General features: G+C 40.5%; 1 pseudogene; it reads left to right on the forward strand.

The window, feature by feature from the left end:
• Positions 1-12769: 12769 nt before the first annotated feature.
• LOC150060393 (immunoglobulin kappa variable 1-39 pseudogene) lies at positions 12770-13344 on the forward strand (annotated as a pseudogene).
• The last annotated feature ends 14070 nt before the right edge of the window (positions 13345-27414 follow it).

Consider the following 27414-nt stretch of genomic DNA (forward strand, 5'->3'; position numbering starts at 1 on the left):
AGGGACTTGATACTGAATTCCACAGTTTGTCTGAACCATAGATCTGTATTAACCACACTGATTGCACATTTCTTCTCTGCTTTCTACATTATATAGTTTATATTAAGCAAAAAGAAATGACCAAAATAAGTGTTTAAGCAATTATCTAGAAAATAAATAAAAATGACTCAATATTCATGAAAATTCATCCTTCTCAAATAACAGTGTAAAATACACCTGGGAAAGAGTGGAAGAATTAGGAAGCAGGCCAAGAGCAGGAGGAATCATGAAGTTTGCTATCCTCTGTAGGACACACACATTAGACTTCTGTTGCTCTTCTGGATCACAGTGAATGTCATGGCTCTCAGGAGAGGCCCCACCCTCCTGGTGTGTTTATCCACCTCACCTGCCAGTGTGTCTCTCTCCACTGCACCCACCAGGTCATTTGCATATTGCTCCCCAGGGGAGGAGCTTCCCTGCAAGTCCCACATAAGAGCTCAGCTCTCAGCTTGCCTGCACTGAGCAGGACTGCTTCCTGTCAAAATGAGGTGCCCTGCTCAGCTCCTGGGGCTGCTCATGCTCTGGATCCCAGGTAAGAGCACAGTGGAGCTGGGGAAGGATCCGGGGAGGGGCTGAGCTCTGTGTCCACGGCTCCCCGTGTGTGCTGTGTCCACAAGAACCTACTATGATCTGTGAGAGGAATATTCCAGAAGGAGCAAGGGCATGTGCTTTGCTTAGGACCACATAATGGGATGGTGCTGGGCAAATTTAAGATGAGAGGTTCTCGTGATTTATGAGCATCTGTGTGTGTGTGTGTGTGTGTGTGTGTGTGTGTGTGTGTGTGTGTGTGTGATTTATTGAACAGTTTGGTTCATAAAACCTCCTTAAAAATTTATAGTGTGAAATAAAGAAAGAAGTTTGAAATTAATCCTGTCCTCTTCTCTGTTTTAGGATCCAGAGGAGATGCTGTATTGACTCAGACTCCAGTCTCAATGCCTGTCACCCTGGGAGAGGCAGCCTCCATCTCCTGCAGGTCTAGTCAGAGCCTCCTACATAGCAATGGAAACACCTACTTGAATTGGTTCCTGCAGAAGCCAGGCCAGTCTCCACAACTCCTGATCTATAAGGTTTCCAAACGAGAAACTGGGGTCCCAGACAGATTCAGTGGCAGTGGGTCAGGCACAGATTTCACACTGAAAATCAGCAGGGTGGAGACTGAGGATGTTGGAGTTTATTACTGTGGGCAAAGTACACATTGGCCTCCCACAGTGATACAGCCCTGAACAAAAACCACCCTGCTTGAGGTGGCACAGCTGTCACAAGTAGCTTGTTTGGGGAGCAGCACAGAAACTGTTCTGAGTAAATGTGAGAGCAAGGAGCTCTCAGCTCAATAAATCCCAGTTGAGCTCAGAGTACTATGAGTGGCTCTGCTACGTGAAATGGGGCAAAAGCCATGACATGGCACAGGCAGTAGGAGAATAAATGTGGTTCATTCAGCTTCTGATGGTATCATAGATCATGATATAATTGATTAAATCCTCATTGAGATCCTATCTGCTCTTATATCTTGTATTAATTGGAATTGAACACCACTAATTGGACAATATTTAGTATTATTAAGTAGTGTTTTTCAAATAGTTCCTTAGGCTTAGTTGGTGGGATTTATCGGCTCAATTTTAGCTTCAGCTATATTGTGAATTTGAGTCCAGTCTTTGTTAAATGATGAAACTCATTCAAAATCAAAACAAAACAAATGTGGGAAATGACTAATGTTATGGTATTTATGTCTGTTATTTTGTCTTAGCCACTGAGATAAATAACTGCCACAACCCTATGTATGTCAGCCATAAGGGAGGCATTAATGCCATCAGATTTTAATTCAGGAAAGAACTTCTGCTGGAGACCAGTCTTGGGAGAACACATTATTTTGTGATCATAATAACAAAGAGAGAGAGAGAGAGAGAGAGAGAGAGAGAGAGAGAGAGAGAGAGAGAGAGAGAGAGAGAGAGAGAGACATAGAGGGACAGAGAGAGGGGGGGACAGAGAGAGAGAGAGACAGAGACACATTGAGACAGTGCGAAGAGAGAGAGAGACAGAGAGAGAGAGAGAGAGAAGGAAGGCAGGAGGGAGGGAGGGAGGAAGGGAAGGAGGGAGGGAAGGAGGGAGAGAGGAGGCTCATTTTAACCTTATTAACTCTTATCAATGCAGAGCCTGTTGGGATGGGGCTATGGTCCTAAGAAAAATTTGTATGGAGCAATGGCTTGAATAAATGCACACATGTTCAAATGCACAATGTGTCAAATACTAGTGGGTGTGAAAATACTAGAATATTGGCAGTTGTCACAAGTAGTTTCAAAGGCATTTGGAATTTCCTCATCTGGTGGAATCCAGTGTCTTATAAACAATTTGTTGCAAAGAAGTTTCGTAGACTTGCCCAAAAAGTACACAACTTGAGTTAAATATTTCAAAAGAAACAAATACTTGCATTTTATTGTTAAAAAATAAGTGTATTTTCCTGTTTCCAGCCTCCTATTTCCTCTATTTAGGACTTACCTTCTCCCTCCACAGAGTAAGCAGCTTTCTACACTGCTTTTCCTTATGGAGTGGTGACAGGAGCTCACAAGCAGAGAGACCTGAGTCCATGATAGCCATTCCCCACCCAACAAAACATCTACCTGGAGAGCAGTGTAATGTATTACTCTAGAGGAGGCCCTGCAGAGCCTCTGTGGTTGGTGTCATGGAGACAGAACACACAGCACCTGATGACCAGAAGACCCAGCATCACTGAGGGCAGAGCAGAGACAAAGCCAAAGCCCATGTTACAGATGCCATTACATGTTAAGATGTCATTATATTATGCTTTATCCACATTCTTTCTTGCAAGACCTGGGTCTTGAACTCAGGGCCTGGGCACGCTCCTTGCACACATTTTGCTCAAGGCTAGTGCTCTACCACTTGAGGCACAGCACCACTTCTCTCTTTTCCTGTGCATATGATACCAAGGAATTGAACCCAAGGCTTCGTGCATGCTAAGTGAGCACGCTACCACTAGGCTAAGCTCCCGTTCCTTCATATTTTTGAAGTGTTTATTTTTGGAGAATTGTTTTAAGCCCAATTATACTTTGCCAGGAAATAGAGATCCTTTTCAAATTTAATGTAAATGATGATGTATTAAAGGAGGCAATTTTGGCACTATGCTATTTTATAAAGAATGAAAATGCTGTCATCCAAGAAAATACAAGCTGACATGATATAGTCATTTACCAGAACTCATCTTAGTTTTTATTCTAAAAATAATCATTTTTTTGGAAAATATATCCCATAGTTTCTGATTAAAATGATAGTGTAAAAAATTGGAGCTAGTTACTTTCATTGCAATCAGGCCATATTCACAAGAAAAAGATATTTAGCTCAGCAGGACAAAAACCCAGTGAAATTATCTTTTCTGGTCAGATTCTTTTTAATGCAATTGAATGCATTCTATGGTTATGATGATTGTGTATTTTTCCAGGAGAAAATAAAAGAAAAATAGATAAGAAGGATTTGGCAACAGAGTTCTTCAAAATGTATAACTATATAAAATTACAGTGTGAGAATAAACATCCAAGTTGTGTTGATTTCACCCCATTACTATATGAAGCGTGAGGACCATGCGCACACATCTTTGGACTAGATATATGAACCAAACTTCAAAGCTGTAAAATACTGGAAATAGATTTACCTTAGTAATAGACTATTCCACTAGTCTATATTTTCAATAGCACAGAATATAAGCAGATGATTAGTAATGAAAAGTATGGTAGCATTATTTCTTTAAAAGGAGAGACCATTTAGATAGTCAAGACATAAAGTATATCTGCCACCAATTGCATGTCATACATTTTTTTCTCATGGTACATTCTTTATGTGATAACTATGTATTAGTCCAAAATGTCTTAATAGGTTTAAAAACAGTAGAGAAGTTCAAATGATTTTTACTAATGAAAAAGGATGAATATCCAGTAGTTTGTCCTAGTGGTAGAGTGCTTGCCTAGAATGCACAAAGACCCAGATTCAATTCCTCAGTACCACATACATAGAAAAGCAGGAAGTGGTGCTGTGGTTCAAGTGGTAGAGTTCTAGCCTTGAGAAAGCCCAAAGACAGAGCCCAGGCCCTGTGTTCAAGCCCAGAACAGGCAAAAATGTGGCAAGGAGCATAGCTTAGTGGTAGAGTGCTTTTCCAGCATACAGGAAACCCTGAGTTCAATTCCTTGGTACCACATATACCGAAAACACCAAAAGTGGCTCTGAGGCTCTAGTGGCAGAGTGCTAGCTTGAGCAAAAAGTTTCCAAGGACACTGAGTTCAAGCTCCTGGACTGGCCAATAAAAGAAAAAAAAAGGAAGAAATTTACAAAGCAAAAAGAAACCTGAAATTTTTTCAAATATCAGGGAGGAAAATATTGTTGGTTTTAAAATGTTGATATAAGAAGAAATTAAAAGGCATTTTTGAAAAATCTCATGAGAAAATGGTAAGTGCAAACTAGAATACTAAAATTTATAAGATCACAGCTGAGTGGCAGTGGATCACACAATAATGTCACTCAGCAACAGCAGCAGCCTGGAGGTCCACGGGCTGCAGGATAGACTATGATAATAATTATCAGCTTGGCTGTCATAATAGCAATAATGAATATTTTTGCTAAACTGTGCTGTCTAGAATAATAAATACTAGCTATTTGTGCTTTAATTTTAATTTTACCTAAATTATAAATTTAACATTTTAGATTTGCTCATTGCATTTCAGGTGCTCAACAGCTCTATGTGACTGCTGACTGCTAAATGAGACAGCCCGAATAAAGGCATTGTCATTGCAGAGCGTTTTGTTGGAAAATATGGACTCAATTTACAGCAGTAGAGAATGTCCATTCATTGGGATGACAGGGGTAGGGAATGTCCCTCCAGAGGGATGACAGTAGTCAATAATCATTTGACACTTCTGGTGGGCTCGCGTCACTGCCCAAGGCCCACCTGCATAGACTGATAATTTTGTTTGAAAGATGAAAATGTTGAAAGAGGTTAAATTGATCAAGATTATATTCCATTCATACACTGTTTATTAAATAGTAGTCCTATTGCAAAACATTTTTTTCTTTTGCCAGTTCTGGGATTGGATTCAGGGCCTGAGCACTATTCTTGGGCTTTCTCAAGGCTAGAGCTCTATCACTTGAGCCACAGCATCACTTCTGGCTTTTTCTATGTATGTGATACTGAGGAATCAAACCCAGATCTTCGTGCATGCTAGGCAAGCACTCCACCATTAAGCCAAACTCCTGGCCCATTCATTGTGAAACTATTTAAAGACAATAAAAATAAAATAGGGAGTGAGAAGGAGGGAATGAGAAAAACAGGGAGCGACTAAAGGACTGAGGTGAATATAAAGATGGACTATATTTGTGTTTGGAGAGGGGAAGCAGTAGACGGGAGGAAGGAAAGTTGAGGGTGATGGGGTGTGTGTAACTGAAGTACAGTATATGAATGTATAAAATTAGTATAAAACCATGCAAAGGGCACAGTAGGAGAATACAGAATGGGATAGTAAGTATGATCGAGTACTGTATTTATGGGGGCCGGGAGTTTGGCCTAGGGGTAGAGTGTTTGCCTAGCATGCATGAAGACTCGGGTTTGATTCCTTGGTACCACATACATAGAAAAAATCCAGAAGTGGTGTTGTGACTCACGTGGTAGAGTTTTAGCCTTGAAAAAGCCCCAAGGACAGTGCTCAGGCCTTGAGTTCAAGGCCCAGGACTGGCAAAAAAGATAATGTATTTATGTATGAAAGTTTCATAATACAAGCCCTTTGTACATGTAATATATGCTCAAAGAACTATAGAGGAGGAACAAAGCATTGCAGAAGACAAGAGGAGGAGGAGGAGGAGGAGGAGGAGGAGGAGGAGGAGGAGGAGGAGGAAAAGGAGGAGCAAGAAGAGGAGGAGCAAGAGGAGGACTAGGAAGAGAAGTGGAGGAGGCGGGTGATTAGTGAAATATAGTATCTGAAATCTTATAAAATGAAATTTCAATGTATGACCATTAGATGGCACACAGCACACTGCCCACTTAGAGCTGTCTTTCTGAGAAACACCAAGGAACTAAGAGAAAAATGTCTGCTGTCACTAATGACACCCCCTGGAATCCTGAACAGTCTAAAACACAAACTCGCTCTTATCAGGGCAAAGTTGGGGCAAAAAGCCTGTGCCCTAACTGATTGTGAGACAAGAAGTCTGGAATTACCTGTATCCCTGATAATCTAGGACAAAAAGCGATCACTAAAGGAAGGAGTTGTGTCCATGAGTGAGTGTTTATTCGGGGAGAAGTAATGTAAGAAGGAAATGAATGTTAAGAAGGAGGGGAGAGGGAGAAATCAGTCATAAAATATAATGCACATCCTGTAGAATTGAGAACATTGAAGAAAGAGCTGAGTTGAGGAGGGGTGAAACAAAATCAACAGAGGGGTAATATTGAATAACATGCGTTGTGTTCTGTTTGTTCGATGCCAATTCCTTTATACAGTTACTTACAGATAATTTTTAAAAGTAAAATCATATAGGGAGAAATGTATTCCATGGCACCAGTGTCCTTGGAAGAAAAGGTACATGGGGTCCTCAGACTGCTTACAGACATCCAGCTTCTTGAGAACATTCCAAGAAAGAGAACCATTAGCACAGTCATCTTCTGGACGTCCCTAACCTCCAGAACCTAGGGAAAAGAAACTCCAGTTGATGAGTAAACCTTGTTCCAGGTATTTTCATTCACTTTGGCAGCCTCAACAAATGAATATACCAAAGCAGCTCCCTGTGATCAGAACACACTTTAGATGTCACTTTTGGACACAGAATCCTTAACGTTATCCCTATTGCTCCTGACGCCCTGCCGTGGGTAAGGAAGGAGTCAGGCTCCATCTTCAGTGTGTGTGCCTTGAGCATGAATGTTTCCTTGTGGATGAAGATGTTTGCCTGCTTGATTATTGGAACAGAATGGCATTTTTAATTAAGCATGCTTTGTGAAGAATGAGGCATGTGATGCATGATGGTTATGAGTTTTCTTTTCCTGCCTTTGGGAATGGAAAAGCAATGCTTTGTTCCTTTATTTTCTCCCGACCCCAATGGTCATTCACATAGAACTATGATTAAGGAATAGAAAAACTACTTTCTGAGTCACAGAGAGAGTAATGTATCCCTTTACAAACGACACTACAGACTGGTTACACCATGTGAACTTCAGGGAAAAATAGAGTCTGTGTAGTCACATACATACAACCAGCTCTGGGTGATATACAGAAATGATCCATCTCTGAAGCTGCGCCCAGCTGTGAAAAGGCCTTGATGATTTGCATGTGTCCAGAGCACAGCCCCTTCACAAAAGATATCTATATAGACTGCTCACCCCCTGTACAGAAGTCAGTGCCAATCAGCATACAGCATGGACATGAGGGCCCCTGCTCAGCTTCTGGGACTTCTGCTGCTCTGCCTCCCAGGTAAGGACATCAGTAGAAATTTTCTCAGTTCAAGGTAGTCAGTACTGCCTGGATTTTCATGGAAATTTTTTCCTAACATGATTGTTTTCATGTGTCTGATCTCAGGTTCCAGATGTGACATCCAGATGACCCAGTCTCCAGCCCTCCTGTCTGCATCTCTAGGAGACAGAGTCTCTATCACTTGCAGAGCCAGTCAGATAATTAATAGATGGTTAGCTTGGTACCAGCAGAAACCAGGGGAAGCGCCTACACTTCTGATCTATGATGCATCCAGCTTGCAATCTGGGGTCCCATCCAGGTTCAGTGGCAGTGGATCTGGGACAGAGTTCACGCTCACCATCAGCAGCCTGCAGCCTGAAGATGTGGCCACTTATCACTGTCAACAGTATAATAGTTGGCCTCCCACAGTGATACAAGTCATAACATAAACCTCCCAGAAAAGCAGAAGTGAAAGACTTCTCTGTCTCAGCTGGTTTTTCTGTTTTGTTTAGTTTTATTTTTTTTTCATATGTAGCCATGCTTGGGAGGCTACTAGGAGAGTTTTTTAGGAGCCAAGAAGGCATCTCTTCATGCTGTCTTTTTTCCTTTCACATTCTCAGCATGACAAACATGGCAATGCCCTTTCTGATACAGAAGAAAGAACATTTCACTTGAGAACTCTGGGTTACCATTTCATTTAGGAATTATACCTTACACAGAAGCTAGCCAGGATACTCTGAGCAAGAAATGTATGTATACAGAGAATTAGGAACTAAACTGTAGCTTTTAATATGCAGAGGTAGTAAGAGAAGTCAATAATAGAATCAATACATTCTCTGATGCTTTCCCATAATGCAGGTGTTCTGTTATAGGCTAGATGATCTTCCCTGTAGTACAATAAAGGGAGAGGTTATAGGTGGTCTCACTTGCCAGGCACCCCTTCATTCTCCAGTCCTCACCACTGTTCATATGCCTGATTGCTCACTTCAATATATACTAATTCATCTTCTGGCTTCCAAATCTCTAAAAATAACTCCTACACAAGTACCTCTTTGTAAAAGCTGTGGAAAGAGAAGAGAATCTGGGATATATTTTTGTGAAAGTGGTGAACCCATATCAATAAATCAACCCCAAAACAGAAGCCGACCCCCATGTTTATGAACAACCTTCATCACAGCATGTTGATATACTAGGAGCTTTATCTGAATTACAAAGCTGGAGTTTAAAACTAAGGAATCATGACTGGAAATTATACAGCATGTAAATGCATATTATTGTAATTGAACTTGAAAAAAAAGATAACACAAATGCAGATATTCCTTCCAGAATGAGATAACATAGGAAGACATAGGAAGAGCCATGAGAAAAGGAAGGTCACATGATTGAAATCAGCTATGGGGATAATGCCCAGTCTGGCTCATGTGTTGAGCTGGAGATCCCCAGTGGAGTTGATCTTACACTATGAACCAGGTGGATTTTTTAGTTTTATTTTATTGTTAGGGTAATGCACAGAGAAATTACAATTACATTCATAAGGTAGAGAGTGCATTACTTCTTGAACATCATTACACTTTCCCATGTTTTAGTTCTACTTTCCCTCTTCCCACCCACTCCTGAATTGTAAATTCAGGAAATTGTTAATTTCCAACATATTGTCCTATGAATATCACTGTTAAATTGATTCATCCTTTTTCCTTTGTCTCATCACCTTGTTGTTCCCCTTCCTTTCCCTAATTCAAATATACAAATAAACGTATATACAATATGTCATGTACCAAAATCAGATACAACAGGCAGATAAACCATAAGGGAAAACAACAACAACAGAAGTGTAAAAAAATAAGTTCACTGCTGGCATGGTAGCTCACGCCTATAATCTCAGGAGGCTGAGACCTAAGGATAGAGATTCAAAGCCAGCTTAGTCACTACAAAGCCCGTGAGATGCTTATCTCCAATTAATCACCAGGAAACTGGAAGTGGTACTGGAGCTCAAGGGATAGGGCATAGCCTTTAGCTGAAGACACAGGGACAATGCCCAGGTCCAGAGTTCAATTACAAAGACTAACAAAAATAATAATAAGTTTGCATAGTACATTAAAAACAACAACCACAAGAATAAATCTCTTGTTGTCCTATACTGGAGTTCATTTCCCTTAGCCTCATACTATATGGCCATATGCACATAGCTTTTGAGATATTGCATTTCTCTGCTATGAAAATTTTAGACACATAATGATTATTACAAATGAAGGAGACCATGGAGCCTATGTTTCTTTGGGTCTTGCATACTTCACTGAATATGATTTTTTCCATATCTTTCCATCTCCTTATGAATGGGGCAATGTCACACTTTCTTTTTTTTTTTAACTCTTTTTTTTTTGCCAGTCCTGGGCTTGAGCTCAGGGCCTGAGCACTGTCCTTGGACTTTCTCAAGGCTAGAGCTCTACCACTTGAGCCTCAGCACCACTTCTGGCTTTTTTCTATGTACGTGGTACCAAGGAATCGAACCCGGGTCTTCATGCATGCTAGGCAAGCACTTTAACCACTAGGCCAAACTCCCAGCCCCGCAATGTCACACTTCTGATGATAAAATTCCATTGTGTATAGGTATCACATCTTCTTGATCCATTCATCTACTGATGGGCATCTGTGTTGGTTCCATATCTTAGCTATGGTAAATAACACTTCTCTGATCATGGTTGTGCGGGTATTTTAGTATGTCCTTGTTTATGGACATTGTGGTAAATGCCTAGGAGTGGGGTTGCTGGGTCATAGGGGAACTTTATATTTACTCTTTTGAGGAACTGCCACACTGTTTTCCAGAATGGTTGAATAAATTTTATGCTCCCACCAACAGATTTCTAGCGTTTCCTGAACCATATGGATATTGAGATGAATTTCTTGGGAAATATCCAAGGATTAAAGGTATCTCTGGTCAGATTCTGATGCTACTGAAAGTTTTTGAGGAAGAGCATTAGGCAGCACTTTAAGTTACATATTGTTTTTATGATTTCCCATTCAAATTCACCTTAGCCCATAGGACAAATTTCTAATCAATCTAGCAGAGTATACTTGAACATCCCAACTTTGATTCCACATCTACCATCTATCAGCATGTGTGAGACAGAGTGGTCATTCAAAAGCAACTATGTAGCTAAGATACCAATGTCCAGAAATAAGCTCAGGGAATGTAAAGATCAGAAGGAAGATGCAATGGCACTCAGTGACTTGCTTTACACAAAAGGAAAAACTAGCACATCCCTGCAGAGGAAACCCATGGGACTCTTGCGGGTTTAGTATACATTAATACCTCAATCACTCACTCTCCTTCCCCAGTGTACACATCAGCAAACGTCCCATGGAAACTGACAGTCTGCTCTTTTGAAAAATACCACCTGTGCCCAGTCTGCTAAGGTAGTTCATACAACTGCCTGACCTCATCTGGGTCATCATTTCTCTGTCAGAATCTATCTGACTGAGACAAATCAGAACTTCTATAAACATGCAATTTAGCTAATGTTATTAAAGTCAAGTTTACATATCTACAAAAGCTCATTCTTCTCAGGAATTTCATGCTATCTGATTTTCATTTGACTCATAATATTTGAATATCATCAAAAACCAATGTCTGAATTTCTTTGTTTTTTAAAATTTTTATCCTCATTTTTCACAATGTGTCCTAACACTGAGCACTAGGTGAATTAATAAATGCACTTTACATGATTTTCCAGAGGTTTCTGAAAAAGGAAAAGAAAACAAAATAAAGATAATAACATCATTATCAAAATTACATGCAGAGGATAATGAAACTGACTTCTACATTTTGATAATAAGCTTGTCAACTTATGCAACTTTAAATAACATTCATTTAAAATATATATAGTGAGATACAAATATGTAGATATACTATATAGAGATATGAATAAATATGTAGATATGGATAGGTAAATAGATATCTTCTATCATCATCCACTGGGAATGGACTTTGAACATGATTCAAGATCCTGGGATCTGTGATTTGTTCAGGCAGAACTCTTTTCCCAGATCCAGAACATGCATTGAGTCACAAACATTGCTGGTAGAACTCTAAAGAAAATGAATGATCAATTCTATAGCAAACAGAAGCTGATATTCCAGCCCCCCCCCTCAAACAAAGGTATCTTATATTTCATCTTCTCTGGAACTAGATCCTGTCAAACTTCCTGCTGGTAAGATCCCTTCAAGTTTGTCCCTAAAAATGCTACAAGAGGACCACACCCAGATTTTATGTTCATCTGCATTCATGCATCAATAATATTCTCAGGGTTCCAATGCTGAAGGGTACAGATGCTGAAAGGAAAGCTAGTTGCTGAACTGGGCTGGGACATCCAGGGAAAAGACACAGATGTGACACAGTCTAAGTCCAAGTCTTGCACAGATCCAGCATGTTTCTGGAGGGACATATGCATGGGCTTGAAAAGAGATCCAGACCCACTGTCTGGGTCAGGGTTGTAAATCCCCTGGCTGATAAAGAGTAAAATACAAAAGTAGAATTTATAATATATAACAAACACATACATTGTGTATCAGTGGTTTTTTTGAAGCAATTGTTTCTGTTATCTAGTAAAGCCTTCATGCTTCTGAGCTATAGGAAAGTCCATATGGCTTTAAATTAAGAAAACAGGTAGTCAGTAGAGTCCTGGACATTAGAAAAGATTCTCAGTAGGAGATGTGAATAAATCAATGGAAATCATGGCCTTTTCATTTTCATTCTAATTTTAATAAACAATATACTGCTTGACAGTATAGAAAAGATTATTATTTATACATTACCTTTTTATTAAAATGCATCACACGATTTCCTGCTCATAAAGAATTTAAAGAGATCACAAATTTTTCCCCCATGAACATTTTTTAAGAATGAGTTGGCTCTAATTTTCTATACTTATGACACTGTGATTTGTTATTTCTACAGAGATACGACCCTGAATAACCTCACTCTAAGAATGAGACACATGACTCCAGAGAGTGTTTTTCTTCCCCTTATTCATTGCAGTAATAGTCTTTCAGATAGATTCTGAAATGGAATGGCCTCAAAGAACATTGTCTCCAGAGAAATCTATGCTGCCTAGCCTTGGCTGGAACACAGTGGGAACTATGGACTTTGTGGCATTGGTGAGATGAGCTAGCCCTGCAGCCATGCCTGCTTCTATTCAGTCCCTGCTCATTTGCATGCACGCAGAGCACAGCCCACTGCCCTGAGCACTTCTTCAGAGTCTCCCCACATATTGGGGCAACAGTCAGTCTAGTCAGCACGCAGCATGGACATGAGGACCCCTGCTCAGCTTCTGGGGCTCCTGCTGCTCTGCCTCCCAGGTAAGGAAGGAATTTACTAAGGATATATTCAATTTAATGGGTTTGATTACTGCTGTCTGATGTTTGTGAACTCATTTTACAGCATTCTTAATTGTATGGCTCTTTGTTATGTTTCCTATGCCAGATGCCCGATGTGATATCCAGATGACCCAGTCTCCATCCTCCCTGTCTGCATCTCCAGGAGACAGAGTTACCATCAATTAATTGCAAGGCCAGTCAGGGCATTAGCAAGATTTTAGCCTGGTATCAGCAGACACTAGGGAAAGCTCCTAAGCTCCTGATCTATTACACATCCAGTTTGGACACTGGGGTCCCATCCAGGTTCAGTGGCAGTGGATCTGGGTCAGATTACTCTCTCACCATCAGCAGCCTGCAGCCTGAAGATGCTGCCACTTATTACTGTCAACAAGGTTATAGGACTCCTTCCACAGTGATACAAGTCATAACAAAAACCTCTCAGGGAAGCAGAAGTGAGAGGCTGGGCTGCCCCAGCTGCTCCTCTGGTGCCCCCACTAGCTGAGAATACTTTTCAGATATAACCAGGCTCTGAATGTCACTGGAAGCTTTTGGTTAAAGGGATCAGGGACCATTCTCAGTCCTCACTCTTTTCACCTATTTGGTCATAGCAGAACAGATATGGCAATGCCTCTTTGAGGCCTGGGAAAAGTCTAGGCTACAAAATAGTTGGGATTCATTTGTAAAATAGAGACACTAAATATTGAAAGCCTGGGCTTTGTTTTGTATTTTTTTTGTCAGTCCTGGGCTTGAGCTCAAGGCCTGAGCACTGTCCTTGGGCTTTTTCAAGGTTTAGAGCTCTACCACTTGAGCCACAGTGCCACTTCTGTCTTGTTGTATGTATGTGGTACCAAGGAATCGAACCTGGGACTTCATGCATGCTAGGCAAGCACTCTATCACTAGACCAAACTCCTAGCTCTGGGCTTTGTTTTAAATAGAGGAGTCAATGTCTGTTTATTTTTCATTCAGTAATTATTGTCTAACATTTAGCCTTTTCAATTTTATATACAAAATATAGTTTGCTCCTCTTTGCTATTTTAAAGAAAAATATACTTGACATACTGATGCAAAGACATAAAAATTACCAAAGCAAAAGTGATTTACTGTAGATTAAATGTAAAACTCAATCATGAACCATAAAACCAATGGCGATCTCAATCACTAATTTATTAGCCAAACAATACAGTGTAAAACCCAACCTTAAAAAAAAAACTATTGGGCCAGGAGTTTGGATTAGTGGTAGAGGGCTCATCTAGCATGCATGAAGCCCTAGATTCGATTCTTCAGAACCACATACACAGAGAAAGTTGGAAGTGGCACTGAGGCCCAAGTGGCAAAGTGCTAGCCTTGAGCAAAAATTGTCCAAGGACAGTGCCTAGGCTCTGAGTTCAAGCCCTAGGACAGGCAAAAAAAAATTAGAATATTGATCCTCTGGTTTCCTTTATTTGTGGAACCTGGAATAGGCCCATAGGTCCATAAGTAAACCTGCTGGGTGGTATCCAAGCGCTTATAAAGGCATTATCTCTCTATGGAGTACACAAATAGTATAATTCTTTAGAAAAACAAAATCAAAGCTCAAAAAAGTGTAAATATTGGTTAATAGGAACTTGCAAGAGAAGAGGGTGAGGACAAGGGGATGGGATAAAAGAATGATGGAGAGTCGAATGATTGTTGTCCTTAATGTACTATGTTATCTCTTATCTCTTTTGCTATCCCTTGGTTATATCATATTGTTACAAAATTTCACCTTGTAATCTGATATATTTTATATGTGCTTTATTGGTTATCTGAAATTGGATAGGGAAGGGGGGAAATCAAATAGAGCAGGGGGAGGGGGGAGGGAAATGGGGACCTTGTCATGAGAAAGAGTATCAATGTTAGTGAAGTAATGCACCTTCTATCTGGTGAATATAATGTAACCCTTCTATTAATTACAATTAAAAAAATCTACACTGGAAAAAAAAAAAGAATGATGGAGAGTCGAGCATAGTGGCTCACGCCCGTAATTCTAGCTACTCGGGAGGCTGTGATCTGAGGATCATGGTTCAAAGCCAGCCTGGGCACTAGTCTGTGAGACTCTTAACTCCAATTAACCATTAGCAAGATGGAGCCACAGACCAAAATTGGGGGAGTAATCCCACAGAATTTAATTACAATGATGGTAGTTATGTCCACTTTGTAAAACACCTTCATGCCACTCCATGATGAGTATTTCCTCTTTGGGAAGGCAGTGAGAGGAAATAATTTCATCTTAAATAGTAGTTTAGTTCTTGTTCTCTCTCTCTCTCACATCCTAGGGCTTAAGCTCAAGGCCTGGACACTGTCCCTAGCTTTATTTGCTCAAAGCTAGCACTCTACTACTTGAGCCACAGTGCAGCTTCCAGCCTCTTCTGTTTATGTGGCAATGAGGAATTGAACCCAGGATTCATGATAGGCAAGCACTCTACCACTTTTTTTTCCCTTATAATATTGCTTTCCCAGTTCCATCTCAGTTCACTACTTATTAGAACTGATTCAAATATCATTTTCTTGCAGTTAACAATTCAAATGAATTTGATGTTATAGCTATGATCAGATCCTGTCAAATTAACCAAATTTAACACTTCTAATAGTTCTTTCTATGTCCATAAACATTCAAGTAACCTGGGGCAGGAATCAGTGCTTTTCTTTAAGCAAACTTCAGTTTTAGAGCTACCATGAGAATATTAGAAAAGCAAGAGCTACAGGAAAGGCATCAGCAAAGATCACAGGCCATGTTGCTTCTGGAAGAAGTGCCCAGTCTCTCTTTGCCTTCATTGCCAGTGATCACACTGAAAAGAAAAATCTCCCACCTTAGGAGTCTGGAAAGGAAGGACAAAATATGTGCTATGGTCTCTATGTCATTTGCTGAGTTATCCTACCTAAATAGAAGTAATACATATTTCCTGACAAAGGGTAAGAAAAACTAAAGCAAGCTATTTGCTCTGGAGGGTAAAATTTTACCCTGTTCTCTGTGGATGAAACTGAGTTTACTTGAAAATCAAGAGGTGGTTTATTGTTTGAGTCTTAGACCATCATGTGTCTGTTTCACCTATTTTCCCTTTGGCTTGGATAAACTCAATACAGAATTTATTTTTAATATAAAATTCATAAATTTTACTTTTGTTCAAAGCAAGTCACAGTGGTGCTGATTGTGATAACCACTATTGGGGAAAGTCCCATCCATATACCTGCCTGTAGCCATGCAAGTGGAGTGGCAGAACTGGTGACACCTGTATGAGCACGCCCCTTGTGGATGGTGGAACACCACTATTGTGCAGATACTTTGTACATCTGGGGTGAGGGAGAGTGTTCTAGATTATGGGAGGGAGGATAAAATTGGGATTTTGTTTTGTTGTTCCTTTTTGATGGGGTGTGTAGCACTCAGTTTATGCCCTAAAATAACGTGTAAAAACCCTTGAAGTATTATATGGGTATGAGTGTGTGTGTGAGAGCATTTGTATATGTCTGGCAATTAAACCTTTGTCTTCTGAAAATCAGTGAATCTTTTTTTTTCCTCCAGGAGTATTTGTTACAAGATTTGTAAATAAGAGCTTTACTTAAGTCTGTTTACTGTGAACGTGTTGCAGCAAACCTTTACCCCTAATTCCTGTGAGACTTAAGGAAAGACTACAACTTACCAGCTTAAGTAGCAGCCAAGTTCTCAACAGTTTGCCTTGATTCATCTTTTAGTCTGCATTATGCCAGCTCTAAAACTCCCAGTCTTGTTTTAGTCCCTAGTCCTTTCTGTTGTAAACATAAAGGCAAAAGAGGACCCTGTTTAACTATATTAATTCATTAGTCCATGGATAAAACCAGGCCTCTTCTCCCGTCCCGCGGGTTCAGTTACTCATCAGGCTCGAGGAGGCACCTCCTAAGAGAAGAAAACCAATGGGGGAAAGAGAGGAAGGAGACCAAGCGCATAAAGAAAGACAGAGACAATCTGAGTCGCGTCAAGGTCTCTTTTATTGAAAGCAGAGCAGGGTTTATATACCCTGAAAATAGGAGGAAGGGGCAGGGTGGAAAGGTCCAGGGTTGGGTCACACTGCCCTTTTGGCCGTTGTGCTAATCTCGAAGGCGCATCTTGTGGTCCTTCCAGGAAATCCTTTGAGTAATGGTTTCTGCCAGGTGCTGTTTACTCAGGACTGAGTTATTCGCTCAAGGCTACAGGATGTTGAATTGCTCCATTTCATGACCTCAGTCTCCAACAAAACCAGGCCTCTCTTCATTCATCCTGCCATGTCACTAGATACATGATGAGACACGGGAGGGTTGGGCATTCTTGCAATACCTTAACAGTGCTGAAATCTGCAGCATGGTGCTAAGGAAGTTAAAGTTTGAATGTAACCGCTTTATTTAAAAGTCTTTTTCCCTTTAATTTAAATGAAACTGGGTTGAGGTGAACATGATTTTGTTAACCATGTTCGTGAATTATAGACACAACATGAATTGGTAGGATTTATGTGATGATCTTTTGGGATACTTAATTTTTACATATCCCAGTCTGTATGTATCTGCATAAACAAAACAAATTCCTGCTTTGCTTTTATTGAAAGGTTTCTAGGACTATGTGTCTGCTCCTGAGCTTTGTTTTAAGTATGTGTATCCTTTGCTGGTATTTAGCATTAAAAAGAAAAAGAATCCATTATTGTTGAGCATGTTGACATTGTCCCCTTTGTTTTTTCCCTCCCTCTTTTGGGGACATGGAGCAAGTTATTCTTTTTCTGTATCCTTTTTTTTATTTTGTAAACGTTTTTGTTTTGTTCAAAAATGGCTTATAAAAGGGCTTTTATAACAAAGAAAAGTTGGAACCACTCAAAAGCTGTAGTTCAAATGGTAGGGTGCTAGCCTTGATCTGAAGAGCTCAGGGACAACGACCAGGCCCGGGGCAGTAGTCTTGAGTTAAAGAGCTCAGGGACAGTGTCAAGGCCCAAAGTTCAAGCCTCAGGCCTGAAACAAAACAAAATAAAATAAACCATAAAAACAAAGAATGAGGGAGAAAAGGGGTAGAATGCAGGCTAAAGTTCATTGTATATGCCACAGAATTGAGAAATACAAGGGAAAGGGTGGGTCAAAAGGTGGTGAAGATGACAAAGGGAGGACACAGATCAAGATGCATTGTGTAAATAAATTGCTTATTCGAATGACAAAAATTTGGCACATAAAATAAAAAAATAAGAAAGTGAGGAGTGAGAGGGATGAGCATGATAAAAGGGGTGACATTGATCAAGAGGCACTGTATGTATACATTGCTCTGTTGAATGACAACTCATTGTACAACTACTTAAAGAAAATTAACATATTCAACATAAAAATGAAACATTCCAAAAAATCCCTAAACTAGAAAGCCTAATTATGCATAACATTGACTTGGAGTCTCATCCTCTTTTTCCCCCTTGACCTAGCTCTAGGGGCTTCCCAAAAACCTGTTTCTATAGTTTCTGTTACCTCAAGTTCGATAAAAAGGAAAGTAGTTGCTTAGCCCAGAAATGCCATCACTTCAATCTTTCTATTCTGATATCACCTACTGTTTCATTGAGTTAATGGAATGTTACACTTTGTGAACCACACCTTTAGCAGGAGTTGCAAATGTGCCCAGAGATCAAACTCCAGATTAACCTGTCCTTTCTATGTCTGGTAGTTGTTATCAAGCTATTCCAGCCTCAAAAGGTCCCTATTTTATTTTGGTAAAAAGCCAACGAACCTACCCTACAAGCAATGGGTTCAAAACAGTTATAAATGAAAGTGATGCTCAAGGAATCTTTCAAATAATGAAGTACTATGGGAAATACAGGTGCATTCTGGATCTGAGGACTCAATATTGCCTCAAAGTCCATTTCAGTGGTGAGATAAGCAGAAGGAGATATGCTGAAATGATTTGGGAATGGCAGGAAGAGACTAGGTTGGAGGATCTTGGAAAGGAGAGCTACCTGACAGGCCAAGTTCAGCCAGGTAACACATGGCACCATTGCATTTGTCAAGACAATATCTGACATGTAGATAGGACAATCTAGGTCTCTGACTGTCCTTAGCCATTATCTTTCCAGAATGTCTGCTAAGGTGATATTTTGTTTTTAACTAGCTATGACATATGTTAAAGAGAATATTGTTGATTTTCTACAGAGTCTGGCCATGCAATAGGTAAACTAGTATCAACGTGCAAACATAGGTAAAAAGATCCAGTCTAATTGCTGAGTATCAAGTTGGCATTGTCATTTTAACTAGCTATGAACCCTGTGGGGAAAGGAATTGTTAATTCTGTATAGAATGTTTCCTAGATCAGTTTGTGAATATATGTAAAAGGATTTCAGTCAATTTGAAAATCCCATGAATTGCTACATCACAAACCTGCCATGAGATGGCACACAAACCTCACAAAAAGCAAAGCCCAGAGGCTGCTCCAGGAAAGCCCTGAGAAAGCAGAAATGAGGCAGCCCCATCATCACTGGAATCCTGTGGGTGGAGAAGTCTCTACCAGGCTTCCTGGCACTCATGATGCTGGAACCATGTTCACAATGGGCAGTCTCCCCATGTGCGATCCCTGAAGATCCCCTGGTTCCACCATCTGTAACAAGCACACCATGACACTGAGGATGCGTCCACTAGATTTGCCGCAATGTAGTCAGAACCAGATAAAAAGAGTAGACCCAGATGGGAGAGAACAAGGGCTGCCCTCTGAGAGGGAGATGCCATGTATGCATTCAGTGTGACTTGACCTTGTGAATTCACAAGAAGTTCAGAACCCACTGGAGAACCCTCCCTCTAAGGGATTCACCTGAGAGGTCCTGGAGTTGTCTCAGAGAACAGGTGAAAAAGAATGCAAGATGGAAAGAGTTTTAAATTTCCATCCACGCTGTCCAGGAGCTTCTTCCCCAGACTTCTAATCAATGAGCACATCTTAATTTAGTACTACATTTTACATATTTGTTCTGCCTGTGCTCATCACATTTATAAGCAAAAGACACTGGTTAAGACAAGACTCTTGGATAGGGACATTTGCTGACCCCCTTATGGTTGTGAGCCCTCCGATGAGTGAAAGGAGCATAGAAGATAACCAGTCCCACAGAGTGAGACAATCCAAATGCTTCTGATCTCTTGCAGTCTAACCCTGGGGTTATGATTGTGATTGTGTTCTACTCCAGTGAATTGCAAGTGTTTTTCTCACCCAAATCTCAGGCAGCTCCATGGACAAGTTTCCTGCTTATCCCTCAGGCCTTCAGCCCCTAACTCAACAGAGCAGCTGCTTTCTCCTCCACCCAGGGGTATGGCCTATGAGCTTTAGGCTAGGGCAACCCTGGTCTCAGCTCTGGTGGGAAGACCTTGATTCCAATTTCTTCTATTTATTTCAGTGCCTGAAAATATGTGTTTAAACTCACAGGTCACATTTTTCCACTGTTGAAGGCAGTATTGCATTATGAGAGTTAGAAAACTTACATCAATGTCATCTACTGAGTCTTATCCCTCTTCCAAAGACTAAGACAATCATGGGATCTGCAGTAGCAGACACTGCTCCTCTGTGATGCATTTCCTTTTTGCGTTTGTATTGGCAATTCCATTGTTTTCAGCTTCCAGTTAATTTCCATTGGTTAGAGAAGATGTCCACTGTGGTTCCACAGAAGGACTAAAAATAAAAGAGCAAGTATTCTTGAAGACAAGAGAAGGAGGAAGGATGATTAGAAAGGGAAACCCAATTTTAAAAGTTCAGTGTTCCAAGAAGCCCATGCAGGCTCAGGAGATTCTGCCCTGAGTTATGAATGTGAGAGGAAGAACTAAGAGCCTTCGGAAATGAGCAGAATTCTCAGCCTCACAAATATGTCTATATCAACTAACTATAAAATTCACACCATTTAATTTGCAAAGATGAAGTCCTTCCCCCTTCGTTTTACAAAGTGTTTGCTTTAGCATCCATCCAGGAGCCAGCCAGACTTCTGTACTCCTCTGTTTAATTTTCTCTTCTCTAAAGTTCTCTTAGGCAGGGCTTGGAAGAACTCTCTGAATTAAGCAGTTCCTTGACCAGAACAAATTAGTTAATATAAACAGTCTGCAGTGAAGTATTTCTCTGACTCTCTAAGCAAACACACAATTGTTGAAACAGAATGCGTATTGAAATATTTTTATTGTTAATAAATAATCCAACATGAGAAAATTGTCTATTGGAAAGGAGGGTAAAGATGAGTGCTGATACACACCATGTTCTTGCACTGGCATCCTGGCCTCCAGGTTCCATGTCAGTGTGTATGCGAGAGAATGCATGCCCACCGTCAGCAGCCAGCAGCCTGAACATGTTGCAGACATACAAGATGGCACAGACATATTGAAGGACAAGACCCAGGTTCCAGTGTTGTCTGATAATCTAGCCCAAAATAGTGCAGAACTTCACATTCTCATTGCAACTAGATTCTGTCTTGATGCTTTATAGGATTTTACCTAGGTAACACAGTCTTCATCTGGCCACACATCAGTAAGAACCCCAGAGTGTCCAGGCCCCAGGCTGTGGGCCCAAATAGTCATTTCCCATCAAGATGAAATAGAATGAGACATCCTAGTCAAAGGATAGAGGTGGCATTGGAGATGATCAAATCTATTTCCAACTATTACCTATATCCAAGAATTTGCCCAATGTTCATTGGCCTACACATGTTAGAATACCACATGAGCAAAAAGCTTAGAGCCCTAGTATAATCACAAAAACATAAAAAAGAATGAAGAAAATATTGGAGACTGAGATAAATATGTACTAACTCATGCTCTAATACTATTCTGTGCAATCCTATAAACAAGATCATGTACCTGTATGGTATCATGCTGAGATAAGTTACTCTATCTAGTGCTTATGAATGGTGTATTTCAATTATAGTATTCAAAACATCTACTATGAAGAAATAGCCCCAGGGAAGAGAACACTGCCTGTAAAATGCTGTCCACGTTGGCACAGCCTGAGACACCTGTGAATATAGGGCCAGGGTGGAATTCTGGAAATGAGTCAGCCCTGCTGCTGTGCCCAGCCCTGCCCAACACCTTCTGATTTGCATATGACCAGAGCACAACTCAGTGCCCTGAGTATTTCTTCCCAGGCTGTTCACACTCGGTGTAGCAGTCAGTCCAGTCACCACACAGCATGGACATGAGGACCCCTGCTCAACTACTGGGGCTCCTGCTGCTCTGGCTCCCAGGTAAAGAAGGACAACAATGGAAAAGTCATCAGTTCAATGTGGTCAGTCCTGTCTCATTCCGTGTGAGTTTTTCATAAAACATGCATAAATATATATATTTGGTTCTATGTTTTCTAGGTTCCGGATGTGCCATCCAGATGACCCAGTCTCCATCCACCCTGTCTGCATCTCCAGGAGACAGAGTCACCATCACTTGCAGAGCCAGTCAGGACATTAATAGTAACTTAGCCTGGTATCAGCAGAAACCAGGGAAAGCTCCTAAACTTTTGATTTATTGGGCAAACAGTTTGCCTTCTGGGGTTCCATCCAGATTCAGTGGCAGTGGATCTGGGTCAGATTATTCTTTCACCATCATCAGCCTGCAGCCTGAAGATGCTGCCACTTATTTTTGTCTACAAAGTTACAGTCCTCCTCCCACAGTGATAGGAGTCATAACATAAACCTCCCAGGGAAGCAGAAGTGAGAGTCTGGGCTTCCCCAGCTGCTCCTGCTGCTGCTTCCACCTGCTGACACAGCTTCTCCAATGCAGCCAGGCTTTAAAGAAGAATTCTATACCCTCTATCTCTGTGTCCTCCTTAGTCCCAGAAAAATAGTCTTGGCAGTGAATCTTTGATTTCACAGATAGAATCAATCCTATGTATGAAATTTCACTTTGCTAAAAGTTGAGATTCCACTTTGTTAAATGATAGAATGTCTTATTTTCAGTCAACCTTCTTACATAAACTACAAAACTTTGATCCAATACAAATAAGGGCATGTGAATTTGACGGTGTTTAAAGAATCAACACTACTTTTTTACATTGTTTACTGGTCGTGTCCAAGTTGATGCTTTTCTTTCCTTTCCTTTCCAAGAATGTTTGTGCTGAGTGTTGGTTGGATTTCTCACTTCACATATATTCAGCTCACTCAACAAAACATTTCTGTAGTCCCCCTTTCCACCATTCTAAAATGTTAACCTCAGCTTCATTCAAGTCAGCCTGGATCCAGGAGCTCAGGACCTTTCCCTGGTTTCTGTTGATATCAGTACAAAAGCTGTGTGTGCCCTCTTCACTATGAATTAATCTACATTTATATTAAAGACTTCCAATCCTATTGGCAAGTCCAGGGTCTTTAGCTTTAATTTCCAGTTATTAGAAAAAAGGTATTCAGTCATATTCCCCAAGAGGACCATAAAAATGCATGAAGTTCTGGAATTCCCAAAGACAAAAAAAGAAGAGAGAAAGAAAAGTGAGCACATTAATTGTCAGGCCTCAGTGCTATCCCTGAGTTCTTTAGCTCAAGGCTAATACTCTACCACTTGAGCCACAGCGCCATTTCTACTTTTCTGATAGTTAATTGGAGATAAGATTCTCCCAGACATTCATGCCAGGGCTGGCTTTCACCCATCATCCTCAGATCTCAGCCTCCTGAGTAGCTAGGATTACAGTCATGACCCACTGACACCTAGCTCTGAACACATTTTGATAGTTTAGTATTCCAAGAGGCCCCTGCATGCTAAGAAGAGTGGACTCAGAGGTATTCATCTGAAAGGAGAAGCTAAGTGTTTTAAGAGCTGAGCAGAGTTCTTGGTTTGTAGTAAAAGTTGTCTTTTAAGTTCACTACCAATTAAGATGAAAAGTTGAAGTGTTTCATCCTTAGTTCACAAGGTTTGCTTTAATTTCCTTCAAGGAACTACAATTGTATACTCCTTTGTCCTCTTATGTAATTTTCTCCTCTACAACATTCCCTTAGGCAGAGTTTGAAGGATATTTGTGTAATTTAATGCATTATGACTAGCCCAGACCAGTTAATTTACAGTTTACAGGGAAGCAAAAGTGTTCTTCACGCTCAAATCAAATGCAAACTCATTGAAAGCAAATGCTTGCTAAAACATTTGTAGTATCAAAAGAAATCCCAAACTTGAAGAAATACTGACTCAGAAACAAAGATAAATGTAATTACTGATGGCCTTTTACATGACTTTTACACAGCAACTTGACTGTGCTGAACACCAGAAGCGAGAATTAACCAGGACTAGCAAGACATCCCCCAGAGCTCTGATCCTTTGCCAGCACTCACCTCATCCAAGGCCAAGGACCAAAGCACAATAGCACCTAAAGAAGTACCATCCATTCCTCAGGGCTTAGGAACTGTCCTTGGACAGTTTTGCTCAAGGCTAGTGCTCTGCCACTTGAGCCACTTGAGCCACAGAACCACTTCTGGCTTTTTCCGATTATATGGTACCTAGGGCTTCCTGCGTGCTAGGCAAGCACTCTACTATTAGGCTATGCTCCTGGCTCAGCGTGAAGGATATTGGGGAGAGGTTTGGGGATTCTTGCTGTGGGATCTGGTTGGAGTATGGATGGTTTTCAATGAGGAATCTGGACAGCGGCACCATGGAAAGACTGCCGGCTACAATAGTCATCACTACCAAGAGCCACAGGAGAGGAATGCATTGTGCAGAGCTGCAGGTGTGCAGTCACCAAAAACTTAGTGAAAGGCAGGTGCAGAAAGCACAAGTCATGGCACTCAGTCCTATACAGAGAAACACAGGTAAGAAGAGCTTCAGAAATACTTCCTTCTTCAGGAGGGGGGTCCCATGGAGAATACAGATCTAGAATTATCCTGCATAGTCTACACCAGAAAGGAGCTGTGGGTTTACAGACCAGTGTCCAGGATGCAGATCCACATTAAGGATGGTCTGGTGTGGCAACGAGGGGGGAAATCCTCTCCTTCTTCAGAGTCAGCTTTTGTCCCCCGGGCACAGGGCAAGGAAAAGCTCTCTGTGTGTTATGGTGCTCTCTGCATCACGGAGGCTCAGGCTCATACTCCTTCCTCAAGGGTTTCTTCTGTTTATATGAAAGGAGACAGTTTTCCAAATTCAAATGAAAAATACAACCAATAAAGTAGAAGTCTGTGGACTATATATCAGCTGGAATTGGAATTTTCATCGAGGTATTGTAGATTTTTAAAGTTACTACAGATATTGTTTTGCATTTAATTAATATTTAATTTTTATAGCTCATTTATGTTTCCTTGTGCATTTAATTCCTACATCAGTGTATGTGGGAATAAATATGTATTTCTTTATTTTTCCTGAATAATATTTTAGAGTAAACAGCATTGTCAATGTAAATTTATTTTAAATAGGGAGATATTTTCAAGCAAAATATAAATGCATTGTCTTAAGAATATAGGTTCAGAATTTGAATAAAAATTGTTTTGAAAATTTATGATTCTAGTGGATGCTACTAAATATAGTATTCCAAGAAGAGTTCTGAATTAATAATGAGCAGGTCAATTATATATCATGCCATGGTTTAATAGGAATAAGACAGTGTTTTGTATAATCTTATCAGATAAATTTGTCAAAACCAGGGCTTGAATTCAGGGTCTTGGGCATTCACATACTTTTCTTGCTCAGGGACAGTCCCCTGTCCCTGGAGACATGCCTCCTGTCTAGCATTTTATTGGCTTGTTTGGAAAAAGAGCATCATGAATTATTCAGCCTTCTCTAGTTATAAACCATGAACTACCGGATATCAAATACTTAGATAATGGTGAATTGGGCCCAGGAAATAAATTATATTGAAAACATATCCTAGATATGTATATCCTAGCCAAGATAATGGGTCCTGTGGCAAGTATAATTAAACTTGTTCTCTTACATAAAGCTAAGCAAGATAGGGTTTATAGTACCTAACTATAATGCACATGAAGAAAAGCAAGTTTCCAGAAGTATGTTTCCACAGTTTGAAGATGTGTACACACAACTTTTTCACCTTCACTACCACAATCACACATATTTCCCCAGCATATGCAGTACCCACCCCAGTGAGAAAGACACTCACTAGCCTCTGAAGAGTATAATGGACAAAACTAGAATTTTCTTGAGGAGGCTCTAACTCCTACTGGGGTATGACCAGCTAAAGTATCTTGAGGACCAGTGGAAACCAGGCTGGGCTAAGGCTTTGAGGAGGAGCTCACAAAGGACTGGGACAAAAGCACTGGGCATCTCTTCTGTGGAAAACCAAAAATGGCTTCAGGACCTCCCTGAATCCCCATGCAGCATCTTTCAGAACCTCAGCTATTGGATAGGCCTCAGTGATTACTAGCTTGCCAGAATGCTCAGTCTAGTCATCAGAGGGAAAGATCATTTTCAGGCAATTTTGCTTCTGATACATTCCCTTCACTGAAGGAAGCATCTAGAAGGTAAAAACAACACTTTTGTTTACAAATTGCTCAGAATATTTCAAGATCCAAGCAAAGAATTGTCCAACCAGGTACCCATGACTCACATCTGTAATCCCACCTACTTAGGAGTCAGGAATCTGAGGATCAGAGCTCAAAGCCAACTCTAGAAGGAGAGGCTGTTAGACTCTCGTATCTAATTAAATACCAAAAAGTCAAAAGTAGATGTGTGGTTCAAGTGCTAGAGCATTAGACTTGAGTAAAACAAATTAAAGACCATGTCAAGTTTTTACGTTCAAGCTAGGGTCAGAGGGAGAGAGGAGAGAGAGAGAGAGAGAGAGAGAGAGAGAGAGAGAGAGAGAGAGGGAGGGAGGGAGGGAGGGAGGGAGGGAGGGAGGGAGGGAGGGAGGGAGGGAGGCCTGGAGGCAGGGAGGCAGGGAGGGAGGGAGGGAGACAGAGAGAGACAGAGGGGGGGGAAGGGAGAAATTTCCATAATTTGAATGCCTTATAAATAGGAAACCCCAGAATTTGACCTTGTAACTTCACCAGGATACCACCAGAGGGCACTCAAGTCATGTATACCTAGACATGTATCTTGTTACAAATCTAGTCTAATGGTGTTTCTGTATTTTTAATTATTGATCTATATCACTAATATTATTGGTTCAGTCTGAATCCAAAAAATCTTTCTGAGTCTAAACATAATTAAGACAAGTGTGTCTTTTTGGTTTAAGTTCAAATCAGTACTACCAGTATTATTTAGCCAAGTGGTATGTTAGCACTCTCAATATCTTTCCCCTTTCATTGTACAATACTTACATAGGATTTCCAATTTACACTCAGAGTTATAAAACTATTTACCCTATTATGCCTGAAGAAGATGTTAGTTCTTCCCCTCAAAGGGACAGTTGCTTATTTCCTCTCAAATTCTTCAGGCTTGAGTGCTCTTACAGAATTAATTCTGTACCTAGGCCAGAGCATTGAATCCTTGTGCTACCAATCCTAAACAATCAGGCTAAGAACAAACATATCCAAGTTCTCTCCAACCAGCTCAAGTCCATGGTGTTATTGGATTAAGCCCGAAACTATGCCCTCAAAACTATCCCCTGCATGGAGTTGGGAACTGGGAAGATGGTGCCAAGCAAAGTGATCTTCATCTTTATCCAGTCAAACTGGATACAAATCTCAATAGAAATAAATTCATGTGCATCTG

This window comes from Megascapheus bottae, chromosome 7, assembly GCF_031878675.1.
Source record: "Megascapheus bottae isolate mThoBot1 chromosome 7, mThoBot2.hap1, whole genome shotgun sequence".
Classification (NCBI taxonomy): domain Eukaryota; kingdom Metazoa; phylum Chordata; class Mammalia; order Rodentia; family Geomyidae; genus Megascapheus; species Megascapheus bottae.